Source organism: Macrobrachium rosenbergii, chromosome 25 (assembly GCF_040412425.1).
Source record: "Macrobrachium rosenbergii isolate ZJJX-2024 chromosome 25, ASM4041242v1, whole genome shotgun sequence".
Taxonomy (NCBI): domain Eukaryota; kingdom Metazoa; phylum Arthropoda; class Malacostraca; order Decapoda; family Palaemonidae; genus Macrobrachium; species Macrobrachium rosenbergii.
This window is the reverse complement of record NC_089765.1, coordinates 40,471,910-40,493,969: the sequence shown is the minus strand read 5'-3', so window position 1 is coordinate 40,493,969 and position 22,060 is coordinate 40,471,910. Positions and strand designations below refer to the sequence as shown.

The 22,060-nt window shown below is 35.7% G+C and overlaps 1 protein-coding gene across 3 annotated transcripts in view; it reads right to left on the bottom strand.

Moving 5' to 3' along the window:
- The window catches only part of LOC136852592 (WSCD family member AGAP003962-like), an 866,331-nt gene that overhangs the window by 195,316 nt on the left and 648,955 nt on the right, over positions 1–22,060 (bottom strand). The gene's annotated exons all lie outside the window — the stretch shown is intronic.

Genomic DNA, 22,060 nt, shown 5'->3' with positions numbered 1-22,060 from the left:
TTCCTTTACATGTTGCATTGTTATTACTCCTTTCAACTTTTCTAAGTAATTATTGATCCATTCCTCCTTTAAACTCTGAACAGTTGTCGCTCCTTCCAGTCCCTAGGTTTTGAGTAGTTATTGAATCTTTCGTCTTTTAACTTCTGAATAGTTATTGCTTCTTTAATCCTTTATCTTCTGATTTGTTACTGCTACTGTGATCTTTTAACCTTCAAACAGTTATCACTTCTATCATCGAGTGACTTTTGAAAAGTTACTGCTCCCCTCTGCCCTCAGCTTCTGAATAGTTGGTGCTCCTTTCACCCCATAAACGCCTTGATAATTATTGCTTCATATCTTTTGAGCTTCTGAATAGATATACCTTCTTTTTTCCTTCAAATATGGAATACAGGCTTCTCCTTTGATCTTTTTAACTTCAGAATAGTTGTTGTTCCTTTCATCCTTCAACTTATGGATAGTTACTACTATAGATAGTTACTGTACTACTCCTTATATCGTTTAACTCCTGAATAGTTACTGTACCTTTCATCTTTAGACCTATAAATAATACTCGTTCCCTTAACCCTTTAACTTCTGAATACTAATTACTCTTTCCTATTTTTACTATTGAATAGTTAATGATCGTTCCATACTTTTTCTTCAGAGTAGTTACTGCTATTCGCAGTGTTTAAATTCTGAATGGTCGTTTATATTTTCCTCCTGAACAGTTACAGGTCCCTTTATCCTTAATTTCTGAGTAGTTGTTGCTCCTTTCATTCTTCAACTTTTGAATATTTCGCTCTCCTTCCATCCTTTAATTTCTGAAGAGTTACTGCTAATGTCACCATCTAACTGCTGAATCACCGGCACATACCAAGTGCAGAAAATGTTCACAACATGAGCCACTACATACGATACACCGGCAGAGATCTCGTTTGTTTACTTTTCCTAGTATATATTCACTCCTGAAGTGTTATAAGGATTCCTTTAACAAGACGATATACACTAATAAAAAATTTGAAGTTGCATTTTATAATAACTGAATAAATATCCATAATTTTGACTTTGAAACATTCAGGTTTCTCCGCTATTTCGAGAATGAGAGACTGCAGATATACATGTCTGTGTAGGTGGGCCTTACCCCTTCGATAAAATGCACGCTATTCAACCAGATGACATAGATGAGACATTTCTTCAGATACTTTTGTTTACCTAACTGTAAACTGCGAGTTACAGTTATGGACTTATTACTTTTAAATAACATCTGTTCTCAGAGTTCTCTTATATCCACATCTGATTTCATTAAATATAATCCTTTGTTTACGTGAAAGTATCTGCCCCTAATTCTCATAGCCTAGACAATAGCCAGCTTTTTATCTTAACACAGATGTTTTTCATACATATCTTTAAGGTTAATAGAACTTCGTTCCATTTGCTTTCAAATATCCTGCGAGGTTTCATTTCCATTGCAACAAGGTTCCCACGAGAAGAAAGAGAAGGCTAGTCCCCTAGCTAAAAATAATTCTCATGAGCACAAAAATATACTCCATCTCCTCTGTTCTCCATAATATTATCCATCTTCTAAAGGTACTAACTAAAACAGATATCACCCAGAATTTCAATCAACAAAAGTCCATACAATAGAAATTTCAAGAAGAAAATAGACAGAAATCTGAACTAGAGGATTAAAACTGGATATGTACTTAAAACTCTACGGTTAAAACAAGTCGAGATTCAACTTACTACCTTGTGGATTGAGGACTACTATTATTACGTTACTATGAGAGAGAGAGAGAGAGAGAGAGAGAGAGAGAGAGAGAGAGTCAAGGAAAATAAATGGGGATAAAATTATTCAAGAAAAAGTGAGAAAAGGGCAGTACAAACAATCAGAGGAAAAGTTAGAGTCTGAGAATTAAACCAGACAAGAAATTTAAATTGCAAAAGGTTCATTAAAGTGACGGCACAAAGTAGAGGTATAAAAAATGAAAGAAAAACAAAAGAAAGTTGGTCGTGAGGAAAGAGAAAGAGAAAGATGAATAGGTCAATCTCTCTCTTGTAAAAGACAGAGAATCAGGGAAGTTTCCTCTTAAACGTCTCTTCCATCATAAGCCATTTCTGATATTGAGACAATTGTTGCCGTTTTCGACCTTTCCCCCTTACCCAATTCTCGGTTTACCTGGGAGGCAGAGGGATGCAAAGCAATCAGTGATGGATGTCAAGAGAAAATCCTTTCAATTTAAGGAATTAAAGCATATACACAAAAATTGGATACTAGCCTATTACAGGTAAAATGCCTCTACTTAAATACAAGCAACGAGGAATATTATCCCTGGATCGAAAAAAACATATGTATACAAAATGGTTTGGCCAAGAACGAGTAAATATCAGAAGTATCACAAGATTGACTAGAAATAGATATGGCTAGACCAGAACATAACACAAAGAGCAATAAGGAAGGATGACCTAAATGTGATAAAAAATGTCGACAGAAGAACCTCAAACTATAAGCCTCAAAAGTTTGGTCCCGGTGCATTTAACTGAAACGCTGCCAGCATAAAAAAAAAAAAAAATGATGCGGTTGGCCCAGCTAGAAGCCTAAATTATCAGTATTTCTTTTTGAATGATAAACCACATGTCCTTAGTTTTCGTCAGGGCTGAGATATACTTAATTTCCCGTTATCTCACTGATGATCAGTCTTGAAACTTCCTTGTTAAAATTGCTAACGATATGTTTAGATCTTTAAAGAAAGCATTATCATTATTTCCTTGTATTAAATTTGAATATTTTCTCCCATCACACGTTACTAATTTCCCAGCATCATTCTTCTTTCAAGTTCCAGAACGACCTAGAATTACTCAAGTATTTCGAAACGTTAGCAATTTATTTCGCCCACACTGGTATTTTAGTTCACCACATCGCCAAAATTCATATTGCAAAGAAGGAAAAAAGAAGAAATAATACAAATCGAGGTCAGTGGAAAAAATCACTGAAAAATAATGGCATCTGAGAGTGTGTTCTGGACAACGCACCAATAAAAACATTAATGGAAATAACCTTAAATATGGCCAATGGAACAACTCACTAACGACATAATATGTGTTCAGCAATTTTATGAATATTTTGGTGAAATCACAAACGAAGTGAACCAGTTAATAACTATTTTATTCACTGCAATAATTTAAAACTTAAAAGTTGGAGCCCTTTAAAAATATCTGAAAAAACTATGATTAAGTGCATACGTATGTAAGTAAGACACACGCACTCACTGGCCTCATCTACCATAAATGCGTGTGATACAGAGAGACTGAGAGAGCTTGTAGAATATTCATAGACTGTCGGAACAAGGTCTCGTCCCCTACTCTGACACTGTAATAAAAAGAAGATAAAGAAAATAAGTCAGAAGGTCTCCATCTTCTCCCTACTCCAGTTTATTTACACTCACTCTACTCCCTGGAAAGTCTCTCATCTCAGGCCATAGCCTTTCTTACAAATAGAGAAGGAAACATGCTTTAGGCGGTGTCTCAGGAGTAAGTTTTCTGAATTCTTTAGCATCTTGTTGGCTGCCAAATTTACACCAAAGGGTAAACATTGGTGGCGAAAGTAAACCATGCAATTTTGCCACCAATGTTGGCCCCTTGGTGCAACGTTTGGCAGAAAGATGGTAAAGATATCAGAAAATCTGCTCGTGAGGGGCTACCCTAGAGTAAACAAGTAAAAAATGCGACGATTCTTCGGCCCAATTCAGCTTTCTGCACAGCGTATAATGCTGTATGAAACTCTCAGCCATGGCCCACGAAACTCTCAGCCGCGACCCATGAAACTTTCAGCCACGGCCCGGCGGTGGCCTCTATTGTTGGCCCCTTATAGCGGTGCCAGACGCAAGATCATGGCTAATTTTAACCTTGATTAAAATAAAAACAACTGAGACGAGAGGGCTGCAATTTGGTATGTTTGACAATTGGCGGGTGGATGATCATCATACCAATTTCCAGTCCTCTAGCCTCAGCAGTTTTTGAGATCTGAGGGCGGACAGAAAAAGTGTGGACGGACAGACAAATAACTATCTCGGTAGTTTTCATTTACAGAAAATTAAAAGAATACGACACGTACAGGGTTTGTACTTCATACCGTCGCTACGTATTCCTTTTCTACTCAAAGTACAAGTTGTCAATGTTAAGGTTCCTACAGATACACTGATAGCTACTGAATTACGGTTCACGTCTTCAGTTACGAAAGACTCCCTGGAGTACCATGCAATACCCTTATCACTGACACTCCCTCCAAAAGATCCTATTCCAGACTTCCTTAATATTCATAACACGACTTGTCTGAAAATGTGCAAAGATCGTTTCTAGCCTACTAAATAGTGAACATTTCCTCCACACTGTCGTCTTCAACAAATCAAAGTCTGTCCTTTCAGGAGCAATTTGCAATTAGCAAATATTTTAAATTAATCACCTTGTGAGGTTTATAGTTGTTCCACCGATGATCTAGCTTTAACGTCTTATTTCAATGACTTTTCCCTTAGAAAAGGTACACACAAGATGAGTTAACAAAGTGAGTTTGGGTAGGAATCAATGGCAATAGTTTTGCTTTATATTTTAAAATTATCGTCACTAGGTCTCCGTATAGCCTAGTATAAATGCTGCTACCGGTCCATTATATTGTTCACTGTATTGTCCACTGTTAATATGGGGAAAAAATGACACATTACTATACTGTACATTACAGTGGTAAAAATAATTTAAGGAAAAACCCATACAGACAATGATAATACAAATATTGAAATAAAATCTCATCAGTGACCTGAGATTCTGCACAGGACACTTATACAGCGGAGGGCTTAATGATCTCTTTTCACACTGATAACTTCAGTTAAACGCAACAAAAACACACTTACGAACATCATACTCATTGCATAACCACAGATATATATTAATCAAGCTAATGGTAAAAACTGAACCAAATGCTGTCTAATTTTCAAAAATCGTTGGTAAACAATACACCATAATCTAATAATGTTGTGTTGGTAATGGAACAAGGACAAAGGCATCTATAAAATTAAAGAATATCCCTTTTTTTTGTTTCAGCTAAAGGTAGAGGTAGAAAAGGTCCAGTGTACACACAAAGGTATGTAAACTAGTATACTTTAACATAAGTAGGCCTTATGTTCGGAAGATGCGGGAGATGTTGGTAATATGTATTAATTATTCTATCGCTACGTTCCAGGAATCCATTTCAATCTCGGCAACGCTGTTTCTCTCTCTCTCTCTCTCTCTCTCTCTCTCTCTCTCTCTCTCACCTACATACATAAATAAATACATACATTTTATATTTATATATATATATATATATATATATATATATATATATATATATATATATATGTATGTATAAATAATATATACATATATATATATATAACACGCACGCAAACACCACATAAACACACACACATATATAAATATATATAAACTTACAATTATACTGAGAAATATGCTTAGTACATGTTTTTCTACGCATATGCATACATACACACATACATACATATACAATATATATATATATATATATATATATATATATATATATATATATATATATATATATATATATATATATATCAACAAAGCAGCACTCAATACAAAGTGAACACAGAAATAATTTTTGTAAGCACATCTGCTCATACATACTCCAAAAGCATAATCATTCACAACGTACTTGTACGTGATTAAAATCCAGTATAATTTCAGACGCTGCAAGCTGAGTAATGAAAGATAACTGAAGGCTAAAGGAGAACTAGTCGAGTCTTCCGTACGCTTGGCACTGTCGCCCACGTAAACAGGAGAGAGAGCATCCGCAGAAAAGTGAAAGCAAATTCAATATCTAGACCATTAATAGCGATAAAATCCAGGCGTAATCAATAAAAAGGCACGGTCTTCCAGGAATAAATTAATATATAAAAAATGGCCGAAAAATTAATGAATGAAATACAGAATTTTGGCCAAAGGCCACACGTGGAAACTATTAGGCCATTCAGCGCTGAAACGAATATTGAGAGTAAAAAGGTTTGAAAGGTTTAATAGGAGGAACTTCGCAGTTGCATTATGAAACGACTGTTGGGAGAGGGTGGAGAGTAAGCTGGAAGAAAGAGAACACGAACAGAGGTACAGACAAAGGGATGAAAGCTGTTATAGCTAAGGCCAAAGGGACGCTGCAAAGAACCTGGAGTAATGCCTACAGTGCACCGCATGAGGTGCACTGACAAAAAAATAGCCGGAAAGGTGCTCCTTGAGGTTCCCTTCCTAAGGCCTGGTCCGAGTTAACCTAATCCGACGTAGAACTGAAACTTCCCCAAATTGGATTGGTAAAATAGCCAAACTAACTTCAACTTATCCAAACCACGGTCTTAAGCCTAATGGGTTCATTATGGCAGTGCCAGGGTATTTGAGTTACGAAATCTCGAGAATAAGCCTGATCGTAATGCCTTAATTACACCCGTATTTCTGTCTAAAGAATAATTCAAGTATAACATTCTAAACAGCTCTACGGCATTTCATAGTCAAAAGAAAAGCATCTGGAACGAAAGGAAAGAGCAAGAAGTGCACAGTAAATAACGAAGGAAGAGAAACTAAATTAAAAATACTTACACTTTGCGATAGTTTTCCTTTATATTTTAATGTGTTAAATTCACCCCTAAAGTTAAGTTTTATGGCTTTCGTTTTCTTTCACTTTTAATTAAGTAAGTGGAAGTTGGAGACAGTCTGCATGAATTGATAATTTGTAGGGCAAGAATTCTAATGTCTAAAAGACGCTGAATTTTTGCCCCTCTGAATTAAGAAGTAAATCCTCTAACGGCAAAGCATCCATAAAAAGGACGCCTTACATAAGATGATGGGTCAAGGAGAAATTCCATAATCAGCAATTTTAAAGAGGCAATACAACACTGCTGAAACACTATGCAGAACATCTTTTTTATGAACTAGTCGTATCACTGATGAATTCACTTGATCTACTGATCTATCAAACCTTGGCCACGGCTGTATTTATTTTTTCGTTTTTGAACGCTTTACTTGCCATGAAGCTTAATTCATGGAACAGATACCATCGAGGAGCCTAGGAAGAACGAGACATTTACCGTTACCGTTATCCTTAAATACCACAGAAAGAAGCATGTGTTTAGACTTATCTTTCTCTATCAAAAATATGTTCTCTGTAAAATAAATATATTTATATATATATACACATAACATTTATAATATATATATATATACATATATATACATATATATATATATATATATATGTATATATATATATATATATATATATATATATATATATATATATATATATATATATTGTACCTCGAAAATGTGTTGAAATAACACGAAAGCGCTTGGTACTCCTTCTTTTATTTTATTTGTGGCCTTGGCTGAATATATTGTCACGTGCTATTTAGTGACACGAGCATGCATATATATATATATATATATATATATATATATATATATATATATATATATATATATATATATATATATATATATATATATATATATATGCATAATTAATGGAATATCCATGGGTGAAAAAGAGGAAGATAACTGTCAAAAGAAATGCTGGATTATTAATACCCGAAGAGGAAGAAAGACAATTCTGGGCGAAACATTTTTTGCGAGGCCATGAAGAGTAGAGAGCGATGACTGGACTGATATACCAGAAGCGCAAGAAGATGTGAATGTACTCATGAATCAACCCATGGTTTCTGAAGAGGAATCGATGATAAAGAACTTAGAAAATGGAAGGCATCGGACTGGGATGGCCCACTGCACGACGATTTTACCTGCAAATTAAATGACAAATCATATACATATTAAATTGTTTTACAACATATGAAATGAAGAGTCAAAGCCTCATGACTGTGAATTGATATTCAGAGCAACGATACCAAGAAAGGTGAACCGAGAGAATGTCGGGCGTGAAGACGATATTCCGTATACTTGTAATGGGCTAGAGGACGAAAATTACCAATTGCTTAGTGATGATCAATCTGGTTTTAGAATAGGTAAATGTGTGGATTAATAATCAGTGTTGAAAAAATGTTCTGCAGCAACATGTGAAATTTTTATATATTATGTTATGACAGACCAGTATTATGGAATGTCTTACGTCACCATGCCCTTTTTGTTGAATATATACAGCTAATTAAAAGTATCCATGAAGGCACACATACAAAGTTAATGGTGATGGAGTCTTGCCCTATGAATTTGCAGTAAATTGTGGCTCGCTGCAAAGTCATGTTGCTTTACCTAAGCTGTCTCCTCTTCTCACGGATTTTACAAAGAAAAAAAAAACGGTTGCAGATGGAAGAGAAGGTTCAGATTGGAGTAACGATAGAAAGGCAATAGACCTAGAATACGCAGATGATGCTATTTTAACCGGCAGACACCATAAGACTTACAAGCTTGCTTAACAAATATGGGACTTGAGATAAATCTACGGAAAATAGAAAACAATGAGGACAATGTAGAAACAAACGGATGAAATATCACTAGATAGAGAAAGGATTAATGAAGTTCGATCTTTCAGATATTCAGGAATAATGATATCCAGTACAGGATGTCTTGCACTGGAATTTAGCGAAAGTCTGAAAGCAAAGGGAAATTAAAGAAGGGAAGGCTGAACATATAATAATATTTAGAAATCAAACAGATGAAAAAGCCTTCGAAATTAGCATTGTATATTATCCTAGTATGATCTTTAACACTACGACATGAGTCATGGTATGGTAATGGAACTATCTGAAAGCCTTTGTTGATTTAAAAATAAAGATTTCAGAAGAATATTAATTGTCAGATATCAGGATAAGAGAAAAAAAGAAATGAAACCACGAGGGAAATTACATAAGTTCAATAAGCAGATAAAATGATGATAAAATGGATGTGGAGATGGCATGGACATGTCCTTCACCCTACTTCAGTGAGAATAGTATATGATAGTGAGTTACATGCGCCTCATCTGGCTATCAGGAGAGTTGACATCCGCCCATACTGGATGAGAACTATGAGAGGGGAGGATAAAGATAAGTGGAGATTTGTGGAAAATAAAGCACAGGAAACACAAGAGTGATGAAATTTTTCAGAGGAACTTTGCTACTCTCCGAGTTGAAGCAACTATATGTACTGTATGTATGAATGTATGTATGTGTATCTATCTATCTATCTATATATATATATATATATATATATATATATATATATATATATATATATATATATATATATGCGTATGTGTATGTGTGTGTGTGCGTGTGTATACACAGACACACACACACACACACACACACACACACATATATATATATATATATATATATATATATATATATATATATATATATATATATATATATATATATATATATATATATATATACTGTATATATATTCACAGTGCGTGTGAGCGCTTGCTTTTCAGCGAAACTCAACAATACTCAATCCCGTATAACCTATCAAGCCGCAAAAGTCAGCAATACCAGAATTGCTTTCATACACCAATCGTCCAAACATCAAGGGCCATTTTTCTTTCATCTTTGTTCGCTTTATTTTTCGGCAGGCTGTGAGGTAGAGCCTTTCAAACCATTCAAATTGAAGTGAAATCATTGGGTGTTATTGATCCAAGAGGTGTGAGTCAGCCCGGCGTTATTCTGACACAGTCTCCTACAGGGGATGGAGAGATAGAGAGATGGAGAGATAAATGGACATAGCTGGGAAGAATATGCGAATATGAACGAAGAATATAAAAGGTAATGTGTGTGTGTGTGTGTTTGTGTATATATACTGTATATACATTATATATACAGTATATATATATAAATATATAAACATATATATATATTCTATATATATGTATAAAGATATAGTAAATAAATTTTAAGTTGTATGAACATATTTGTACTAATATACAAACCACATATATCCACCCATTTATCTCTTATTCATACCCCAAAAATCAGTTTCCTCACAGAGAACCTTTCAAATTAGGCGACAACATAACCCGGCCATTTAATACTGCATCGATTAATTATTTCGTTCCACATTCTATCAGCAAGACCAGCCAGCCAGCCCCATTGCAACACACACCCAGATTTTTCCCCCGTGCCACCATTGTTACCAGAGCCTGAAACCTGATTACTGCTCAGTTTTTTAATCCCGGTTTTTCTCCAACATTTTTCGGATAATTAATTTCAGTCGTTTCCATTTTTTATTAATCTTCAATAAACAACTCATCTGCGCTTCCACGGAGCGCTGCCTTGTGATTAACGACTCGCTGATATGATTTCGCACGCACACGAAGAAGCATGGTATACAGTATATGCATGCAGACACATATATATTTATATATATATATATATATATATATATATATATATATATATATATATGTATGTATATATATATATATATATATATATATATATATATATATATATATATATATATATATATATATATATATATATATATATATTAACACGTTTCCCTTACCAGGAGGTGACTCAAGAGGAAAGAAGTAAAAATCGCGTAGGGCTGTATGGGCCGCGGCCCATGAAACTTTCAGCCACGGCCCGATGGTGGCCTGTCCTATACTGTTGCCAAATGCACGATCAGGACTAACTTTAACCTCAAAAAAATAAAAACTACTGAGGCTAGGGGGCTGCAATCTGGTATGTTTGATGATTGGAGGGTGGATGATCAACATACCAATTTGCAGCCCTCTAGCCTTAGTGGTTTTTAAGATGATGGCGGACAGAGAAAGTGGGGACGGACAGACAGAGCCATCTCAACAGCTTTCTTTTACAGAAAACTAAAAATGAACACAATGGTCACTTTCGTATTCATGCTTGGACTGTTAAATTCCAGATGAAACCTCTGTGCACAAACTTCTACAACATTAGCCGCATCACATACTAACACATAATCTCATCAGCAGAGCATCAAACCCCCCCTCGCACACTGCGTCATTAACTGCTATCCTCTATGCGCTCTCTTTCTCTCAAAACATTAAGACCCGTTGTTTCAAATACCTCTCTCAGTCACCTATCCAACACTTTCTAAGTGTTGCTCTACTCCTTCCCCTCGACATCTCCGAATTTCACACCATTTGCACTAACCTATCTTCGTCCATTCTTTTACCAAGACAATCCATTCCAAAATACTTTAATCCATGCTAAACATTTTACCACTTCTATATATCTCCAAATTTTCGTCATCAACGCTTACTTCAACCGTACTGTCTCCACTTTCAAAAATGAAAGCTGGCTCGAGAATTCCTTCAAGCATTCCCACTTTGGCTTCCAGAGATATTGCAAATCTCTTTCCAATCTTGTACGCACCCCCCCTACATTTATTCTGCAAGGAGCCTCTTCTTTAATCCGATCATAATCCATTATATTCAATCCAAATTACATATAGGAATCAACCGTTGCCATACTTCAACCATCCATAATAACATTTATTTTATTATAACTCTCTGGTTTCTGTTTACTCTCATTACTTAACCAATATATATATATATATATATATATATATATATATATATATATATATATATATTTATATATATATATATACTATATATATATATATATATATATATATATATATATATATTAAACATATGCATATCCATTCATATAACAAAAATAAAGCAACACACAAATTATAAGAAGTATTTTACGAAAGAGAAAAGACGCAACAAAGAAAAAAGGCGAATGTTTCCGTAAATACTGGTCAAATGCTACAGAAAACAGACAGACGTCGGGAATAAATAAACGATCATCGGTTAAAACGAAGTAAGCTAAGAAACACCACCGGAACGACAGTTCTGGGATACACGAACCATAAAACAAGGAGATCGAAAGATCCATCTCTTTCGTTTTACATCAATGGATGCGAAAGTAAGTTGAGAAATTTAGGTCACGTCTAGCATTCCGCCGGGAAATCAATGAACGCCTAAACGGCTCGAATTTAAATAATAATAATAATAATACCGCACTGAACAAAAAAAAAAAAAAAACTATTGGAGAGCGTTATTGTAGCTTGCCCGTGACTTTCAAGGATAATAAACCATAATGCAAATTATGCACATATACAGACTATATACTGTATATATATATATATATATATATATATATATGACATTTTTTATCACACCGTGATTTATATACAATCATGAAGCTACAAATGTCGCTTAATATCAAATCCACGCTGCCTCGGGAATATTCCCGAGGCAGCGTTGATTTGATATTAAGCGACATTTGTAGCTTCATGATATATATATATATATATATATATATATATATATATATATATATATATATATATATATATAAGATCTCCATAGATTTTTGCCTATGTATATACCCCATAGTGTCAATATGGGGTCCTAGGTTTGGAAGAGGATGTAACCACTGGTTACAGTAGCGCACACATCATGACCAGTAATGCTTGATAGAGTACAGAATTTTAACAGAATTCTAAATAAAAGAGCTATTTTCCTTTCACACAGATCTATTTACTTCTTTCTCTGCTCACTGCCGTCCTAAATCAACAAGGAAAAAAAACACGCACACACAAAAATGCACAAATAATGAAGCAGGGTCCTCCTTGCCCCGACGTAGACAGGGAAGCCAGTTCTAGCCATTGTTTACCTGTCCTGAGCCTGTACATCTCCCGTGGCCTTTAGTCTGACAAGCAAGACCTTTCCACCTACATCCTGGCAGACTTGCAGAAAAGGGTTCCGCATTCCTTTCGCATATTTAAATGAAAAATATGTGGAAGGAGGGAATGACAGCATTGTCAAAGTTCATATACTTACTGTATATATCTCAGAGTTTGGATATATGATTTTACTAATGACTTTAAATGATATTCTAGTGTATTAATGTGTTATTATTATCATTTCATCGTTATCTACAGTCACAAATGAATTAATTAACAAATTAACAAGCGTCACATCAATGAAAAAAACCTGGGGACAAACCTCTCCTCTCTCTCTCTCTCTCTCTCTCTCTCTCTCTCTCTCTCTCTCTCTCTCTCTCTCTCTCTCTCTCTCTCTCTCTCTCTCTCCGTCAGATAAAAAATGGAGAGCTATTCAGGAGTAATGAACTTCATCGCGCGAAGTCTCGAATTCAGAGAGACATTTTCCAATCGGAAGTTGGGACACCAGATCTCAAAGTCCTAATTCCATTCCTATCTCAATTCTCAATAAGTAGTTGAGACGAGTTCCTTTTTTTGTCCAAAATTAGAATGTCCTCCACAACAACGTAAAAAGTTTGTAATTGAATTTGGGAGGCATATTAATACTTGACACGAAATACATTTTTTTTAATGGACGACCAAGGGACGGGGATTGAATGCATTGTTACAGTGAAGGGTGCGACAGCGTTGCCTTCTATAAGAGATAAGGTTACAAGAATCAAGAAAAACAGATCATCGTACTGAACGCATTGGAAGTGTAAAGGAAGAGAAATACATCAGTTGAGCAGTCCAAGGAAGGTAGCTATTCCCGATAGAGCGATCACACGAAAGTGTGGCCGATTGATTTATGAAACTTATGCAGTCAAGCCAAGCACTGGGGTACTTTCAGCCATTCAATGTTTAAGACAGTAAAAAGAGAGAACTGGAGTGGGTGGACAGCGATATAAAGAGATCCAGAAAATAAAGGCAATGAAGTACAAGGATCTAAAGGTGGACTGGGAGAAACTCCACAGTTGCACTAAGAAGCAACAAAGGCACTGGAGAGTAAGACTCAAAAAAGAAAGCGGGAATGGAAGTAAAGTAGAGTAAAAGCCTAAAATGTGAATGCAACTAGGGGCCTAAGGGGCTCTGTAAACACCCTTTAGTAATGCCGACAGTGCACAAAGTGAGGTGTACTGACGGCGCTACCCCTACGGGGCAACAGGAAAGACGACGGGGTAACAGTTATATGAACCTTGTGAGGCTGGGAAAATGAAACGAGTGGCAACTTCACGGCAAGGAAAAAGATGATCTAAAGTATATAAATAGGATGAGAGGTCGATGATGAGATCAACTGTCACTGACTCTGGCCCCTCAAGTGACGAAAAAGAGGAGCACCCGAAATACCTGAGCAATGCTTGAGACAATGATGGATAAGAATGTTATAGAGGTCACTTTCACTGTTCATTTCGATTCCGTAGGAGAACTGATAACCTCATTTCTGAATAAGAAGCAGAACAACCTGCATTTATTTATTTGTACATATCAGTCTCCAGTCAAGAACAAACTGGAACTGGAATATAAGATTTAGGCCAAAGTGCTGAGACCTATGAGGTCATTCAGCGCTGAAAGAAAATTTAAGAGTAAAAGTTTTAAAGGCGTAACAGGAAGAAAACCTCGCAGCAGCAGTATGAATCCATTTTTTGGAGAGGGTGGATAGTAAGATGGAAGAAAGATAATATAAACGGAGTTATAGTAAAAGGAATGAAAGGGGTTGCAGCTAGGGGCCAAAGGGACGCTGCAAAGAACCTTAATTAATGCCTACAGTGCACCGCATGAACAAAGATGAAAGGAATATACAAATTAATAAACTCATTCGTTATAAGCGATTTAAAATAGCTCCAATTATTTGCTATTCAGTTAAAGGAATCATTTACTGAAATAAACAAAAAGATAATTAAGTTATAAAACCATGTTAATATTCAACTAAAATAAAGCCTTTACACTTTAGAAAGAATATCAGGTTCATTAATGAACTAAAAAAGAACCCTGTGATTTGAAAAGTTCCTCTCCAGTTACCCTAGATCTTGGAATAGGGTATATTCTACTGTACTCCCCTGTATAGCATCTGGTATGAATTTGCACTTTCCATGAATATATGTTTAATACACATTCTGAAATCTAACTTGTCACCCAATCATTGTTGTGAAACTTTATGCACTGCCATAACTGACTGTCTATGCCTCAATTCTACTGAACTTGAGATACACCATGTAGTTTTACTTACAAAACATATTTAATCGTTAAAATAAACGAGAAATATACAATATTTAATACATGAATGTTGTTCAGTCACAAGTAACCATATTTATTATCAGTTTAATAACTGTTAGTGTTGCATTATGCTGTTTTCCCCGACTACACTTCAATGATTTAGGGAACGACAGCATGTTCTGTGAGATACCGCCTCATCTTGCCATTTAGATTAATATCCTCCGTCTAAAATTCGAAGACATTAACAACCACGTCGAGACTGCTTTCATAACTATTCGGCTGCTGGTCACAAGATGATAAAAAAAAAAAAAAAAAAAAAAAAACCGGATTTTCAGCTTTTTTTTTTTTTTTTTGTAAAATCAGCAAATTTCAAGGGTGTCGTACTATTCGCTACCTCTGTTGTCATTCTGACTACTGAAAAGGTAAACCAGCAATTCTGATTTTCATCAAAGTTAATGTGCTTAGTGTAATAATTAGCTGTATCAAATCCACTTGGCCTTTGCGCCAGCAGTGTTGTGTCCTATCATTTGGAACAGGTAGAGAGTACAGCTTTCCCTCCTCAATCGATTTTGTGAGGTTACCCTTTGACAAGGAGTACAGATCTGCCATAAGCAGACAGACCAGTTTCAAACGATCGTTAATAAAACCGTTCATTGATGGGTGTGATTGTAAGCGCGATTCCATGATGCCCACGTATTATTTGAGTCTGTAATACAAGTCCGTCTATTCTCGTAGAACATAGAACAGTTTCCTACGGCGGGGTACACACTATCCAACATTCTTGTCCAACAAGGTGTTTGATCCAACAATTTGAAAACAATTTGAGAGTGTGTGGTCAGGTAGGAAGGTTTGACAAGCAGTTCGATACTCGATGGTCAAACAGCCTGTTTGTCCTGAGATAGTTTACTTTTTTCTTGTACCACTCCTCCATCCATACTCTCTTTCGTTTAATAGGCTTTTCAGTGGCTATAGCTACAAGTATAGCTATGCAGGTTTTCTTAGTTTTCTTATGGCTCATGTTGCATGGACGTTGTCGGCAGGCATACTGACGTTTGATCAAACATCCGTTTCAATCTATGGCGATGTTTGAACAAACACGCTGGACAAGCATGTTGGATAGTGTGTACCCCGCCTACCTTTCCTGGCCTATCAATTCGTATTCACAGAGAAGTCAATCAGGTAGTTACCTCATTTTCTTGTTATTATCTAACAGACTCTCCTGTAGATACTCTCATGGTGGCCAAATAGTTCATTATCGGAATTCTATTACAGTGGAGAGTGCTCGAAACCTGGCATTCCAAACTACAATAATTTCTTGACATTTTTCCTTTTTGAATACCAAGTATTCAGATTACAAAACTTACCCAAAACAGTTTCGTACAGCGAGAAGCTGAGCATTTGGCAATTTAATACATTTATGATCTGGCACTTATTACCATATTCCCTCACTTCAGTTATTAACAATGCATGTACATTACGTCATCATGTGAGGGGTAACTTTAATTTGTGATACGTGCTAAGATCTTATCTCGAACAGCGCTTTAATGGCTTAGTATTGAAATTAATTTCTCAAGGACGCGGGATCAAGAACAAGGCATTCCAGTTACGATTTTTTTTAATAAAAATATTTGTGGAAATATGGCTCTCACATTAGAGAAGTGTCCAAAAAAAAAAAAAAAAAGCAAGAGGTTAAAAATTCAAGTGGCGTATACATGTCTAGGGTCTGAATTTCTGATTACAAAGATCCAGTAATGTTCATTAATTAATTTTTGTTAACCCGAGTTCTTCTTTGCAAACTTTTTTCTGTTGTTTGCAGTTTGCTTGAGGTCTTGCACTCTGTTGTTCCACATTCCTTGTGGACACACGGTATATCAGTATATAAATAAATAAATAAACAAACAAAATATATATATATATATATATATATATATATATATATATATATATAAATATAAATATATATATAATACATATATGTAAATGTATATATATATATATATATATATATATATATATATATATATATATATATAAATTTATATATATGTGTATGTATGTATAATACGGTCACAAGGTAGGTGGAACAACAGAGTGCAAGATCTCGAGCAAACTGCAAACAACAGAGAAAGCTTACAAAAAAAGACTCGGGTTAACAAAAATCAACCATTTTTAAAGAGCATAAAATCATTGATGGTCATTACATTTGAGATTAACTGCAGATGAGGAACAGCTGTTCTGGATTACCCAAGGAGAGGTTAAAGGCATTAACACACACTGGTGATAAACTTTAGCCGCTTGTTTAAAATAGCCTTTGAGCTTTTTGAGAGGAATGAAACCAAGAGTTTATAACCCTGGACTTTAATTAATTGTGCTTTCATTAATGCAGATCCTCAGATTATTCTAAGTAACAACATTACTACACATTGTTTCTATACTAATAAAGGGCCAATGAATTCTAAGTGATTTTTAACGTAGGTGGACAAAAAGAGTTATTGTTTGGTAATTTCTCAATGAATATTTGTATAGATTCATCTTACATTCCTTATTAAACTGGCCCACTCCTTCAAAAGAAGGCATCGTGCTTACCTCATACAAATGGGAAAAAAGCACGTTAAAAAAAAGAAGATGATAAAGTAAATCATAGTCCACGTACGGGATTTGATAAGCAATTCTGTTACTAAGCTGAGGATAATTTCTTACGATTTGACGGGGGTATTTTCATCATTTATTTGATGATCCAAAGCCGACGAAATTAGGTAAATAAAGGGTGGTCTTAGGTTATTCCTTCCTCCTGTCACTTTCCTTATAATATGTCGTCACAGTTTTATTGTAGTTATAAAATGACTTTACAGCTTTATTGAAGTAAGTAACACGATGCCCCACATATTTTTGTGATATTTTGCAGTTCGTTACCCTGTAATTCAGAATATATATATATATATATATATATATATATATATATATATATATATATACATACACACACATTATATATATATATATATATATATATATATATATATATATATATATAATATATAAATATATAGATTGTACATGTATATGTATACATATATATGGATATATATAAATATATTGTATATATATACATATATGCATACACACTCACATATATATATGTGTGTATGTATATATATATATATATCAATAATATATATACATATATAACATATATATGTTTGTGTGTGTGTGTGTGTGTGTGGGCGCACGATCCTCAACAACAGATGTTTTGCGCAATAGGTAAACAAAATTTAAAATGAATCATTTACTCTCTTTGCGGCACTAATAAGCAACTTGTCAAAACTCGTCCACTGAACTACTTTACCCCTTCGTACCTTGATTATTCCTCCCATTAGGCTTTCTAATGTCCTCAGATCCTTAAGCTCCTCCCCAGCCTTTCTTGGCTGTCTCTACTGATATTATCTGGCTTGGGGATGTACTTAGCTCCTGATGGGGTTTGCCTTTTATTTGGGACATAGAGAGAGAGAGAGAGAGAGAGAGAGAGAGAGAGAGAGAGAGAGAGAGAGAGTCGCGGACAGCGTGAATATGGGCTGGGCTTCTCCCCTTCCATACTCGCCCTTACTCGGGAAATCCCCGCTTGTTTCTTGTCCTCCGCCATTAATACGTTCGACTTTGTCGGGGAGTGTCCTAGACGGAAGGTTTGTGAACTTCCCTAGATTATTTGAGCAGTTATCTTAAAAAAAGAAAAACATGGAGAGAGAGAGAGAGAGAGAGAGAGAGAGAGAGAGAGAGAGAGAGAGAGAGAGAGAGAGAGAGAGAATCTGAAAGGGAGGTCTACCGACCTTCACGTGAATTCTGGCAGATAACTTACGAAGGTAATTAAATATCTTTTATGGTGTAAAACTGAAAGAAACTTCTAAAACGACTAGAAAACTACGCCAATAAAACCATTATTACATATCAGCATACAAGCACAAGTCTAAAGATAATAATCAGATAATATCTTTTGAAGCAAAGTAAGTTTCCATATTAGCATGTAAATTCCTAAGGAGCTCATAAAATCATCTCTCGTCTAATCCCTAACTACGGTAAGGACAGCAGGCAGTTGATTGCCAAATAAATACGGAAAGTCCTTAAAACCCTTCTCTAAATCAGTAAACACGGTATAAGTTTAAAGGAAGCAGCGATTTTACACCTACGAGATCTCAGGTCGATACTTATCAAACAAGAAAGTGAGAGAGTATCAAAGTACGAGTGCAGCTATTGAAACTTTAATACTATACCAAATTATTGGTGAGAACTTGGACCAATAATGCAATCACCAGCATGGACTCATACATCTTACATGGTACATATATGCACCTTTGTAATGCAAGCACAGGTCTGAATACCTCTTGTATATGAGAGAAATCCAGTTTCATTATTGATATAAACTGTGAATAATGATAAGAATTTAAAGATTTTTATATATATATATATATATATATATATATATATATATATATATATATATATATATATATATCTACATATATATATATATATATATATATATATATATATATATATATATATATATATTACGTCCATGACTAAACCACTTCCCCTACAAGGGATTAACTGTAACGAACAGTTAATCCTCACATCCGCTAAAAGCACAGTATCATGCGAACTCAATCCTTCCTACTTCCGAGCCCTTCGCTCTAACATCTCTGGCACAGTCTCAAACCTGCAGCTTTTAAGTCTCCTCTAAGGAGACCCAGAAGTCTTCTTCTAAGAAAGGCTGACTCTTAACGGAGGCTAGAATCTTGCTAAGCTTTCACGTGGTCATACACCAAATATTTTTCTGCGGAAACGTTTAAACAGTGAAAGTAAGGGATAACTTCGGATCCTGTTTTACATTAGAATATAGAATTTATGACGAAGGCCAAGCGCTGGGACCTATGAGGTCATTCAGCCTTGAAACGAAAATTGACAGTAAAAGGTTCGAAAGGTGTAGCAGGAGGACAACCTCATAGTTGCACTATGCATCACTTGTTAGGAAAGGGTGGAAAGCAAGATTGAAGAAAGAGAATATGAACGGAGGTACAGTCACAGGAATGAAAGGGGTTGCAGCCAGGTGCTGAAGGGACACTGCAAAGAACAGCTACGGGCCGAAGGGACGATGCAAAGAACTTAAGTAATGCCTACAGTGCAAAGCATGGGGTGTGCTGACGGCACTGCCCCCTACCGGGATGGACCCTGTTTGACAGGGTCTTTGATTTATAATTCACAGGAACCGCCATTAACTTCCTTCATGAACCTAGACGAAAAGAGGCGGGACTGGGGGAAAGTTAAAATCCACAGGTACTATGTGCTACCACCTACAGACTCTCCCTCTTTTTCGTCTACAGAAACGACACTACTCTCTCTCTTGACCCTTTGCACTGCGTTACTCCTCGATACTCGGCTTTTTTCCAGAGGTCGAAGACCAAGACAAAAGAGGTCTGGACAGAAAAGGCGGGTTACAGAAAGGGAGAAAAAACGGGAAAACGAGAAACAAAAGGCTGAGATCGATCCCTCCACGGTGCTCCATATCCACGGCTGTCTGGGGCTAGTCAATGGTGAAGAGGCAATCGACCCACGATAACGTACTCTGAAGCTATCTCCCCGTAGGGGGGTAGTGCCGTCAGTGCACCTTATGCGGTGCACTGTAGGCATTACTTGAGATTCATTGCAACGTCCCTTCCGTCCCTACCTGCAACTCCTTTCATTCCTTTTGCTGTAAATCCATTCATATTCTCTTTTTTCTATCTAACTCTCCACCCTCTCCTAGCAGTATTGTTGCATAATGCAACTGCGAGGTTTTCCTCCTGTTACACCTTTAAACACTGTTACTGTGTTACTGTCAATTTCCGTTTCAGCGCTGAATGACCTCATAAGTCCCAGCGCTTGGACTTTGGCCTAAATTCTATATTCTGTTCTGAAGATATCTAGAGGTTTGCAAGTAAAAAAGTAAGCGTGCGAGCTTTTCGTGTTACATAGATATCATAACAAAATATAAAAAAAGGATTCGTTTCAGATATTCATTATTCAACCACAAAGTGGTTAACATATGCAAGCACAGCTTTGACTTGCGTGAGTTTCGCCACCTGACCAATCAATCTCCACAGACATTACTACCGATATACGTATGAATGTGTTTACATATTTATACATATATTAATAATCATCAAGCCGATATACTCCTTAATGTTCCTCTTGATAACCGAATGGATAAGGCAGCTGTGTAATCCAAAAGGCAAAGTTCGAATACTAACCAGGGTAGATGCGCTTATCAATTGTAATCACCTTTGGTAAGGGGGATTCTATATGAAGGCATATTTGTGGCTTAATGTTTGTGATTAGAATTCAGTCACACGTGTATGAGTAACTTAATTATCATACATACTCGCGCGCGCGCACACACACACACACACACACACACACACACAAATGAGCGGGCGCGCGCACACACACACATATATAATCTATGAATAATAATAATTATCTGTTTTCGGAAAAATATCAAGTAAAACCAAACAGAGGTTAACACTTCCCTACAGAAAGGGATGTTTCAGTTACCTATAGCTATGCATGATCTTCCCTTTACCTGACAAATCAATTCGAAATTGTAAAATGTGTTCTTAATAGTTGTAGTTTTTGTTTACTGTTGTAACCATAAAAAAACTATCACTGTAAAAAAAAGTCAACTTCAGTAAAAATGAAAATGCAGCGATATAGACACAAACTTCATATGTGCTTCACATGAAGTTTGTGTCTATATCGCATGACATTACAATGCATCAGTAACAAACAGAACATTATTCATACAGAATTGGAACTTCAGAAGTTCAAGCGAAGCTGCAATGCATTACTACCCTAATGCAATGCAACATTTATTTTAATGCTTTACTTACATTTTTATTTATTCATTAATTTGTTAATCTCTCTATTTTTCTAATAACTGATCTCCTCTTTCTGTACTTCCCAATACCTTCTGTTACTTCTTTCGAATGAACACCATATGCTTTGGATGCTTGAATTTCAAGTCAATGGCCCC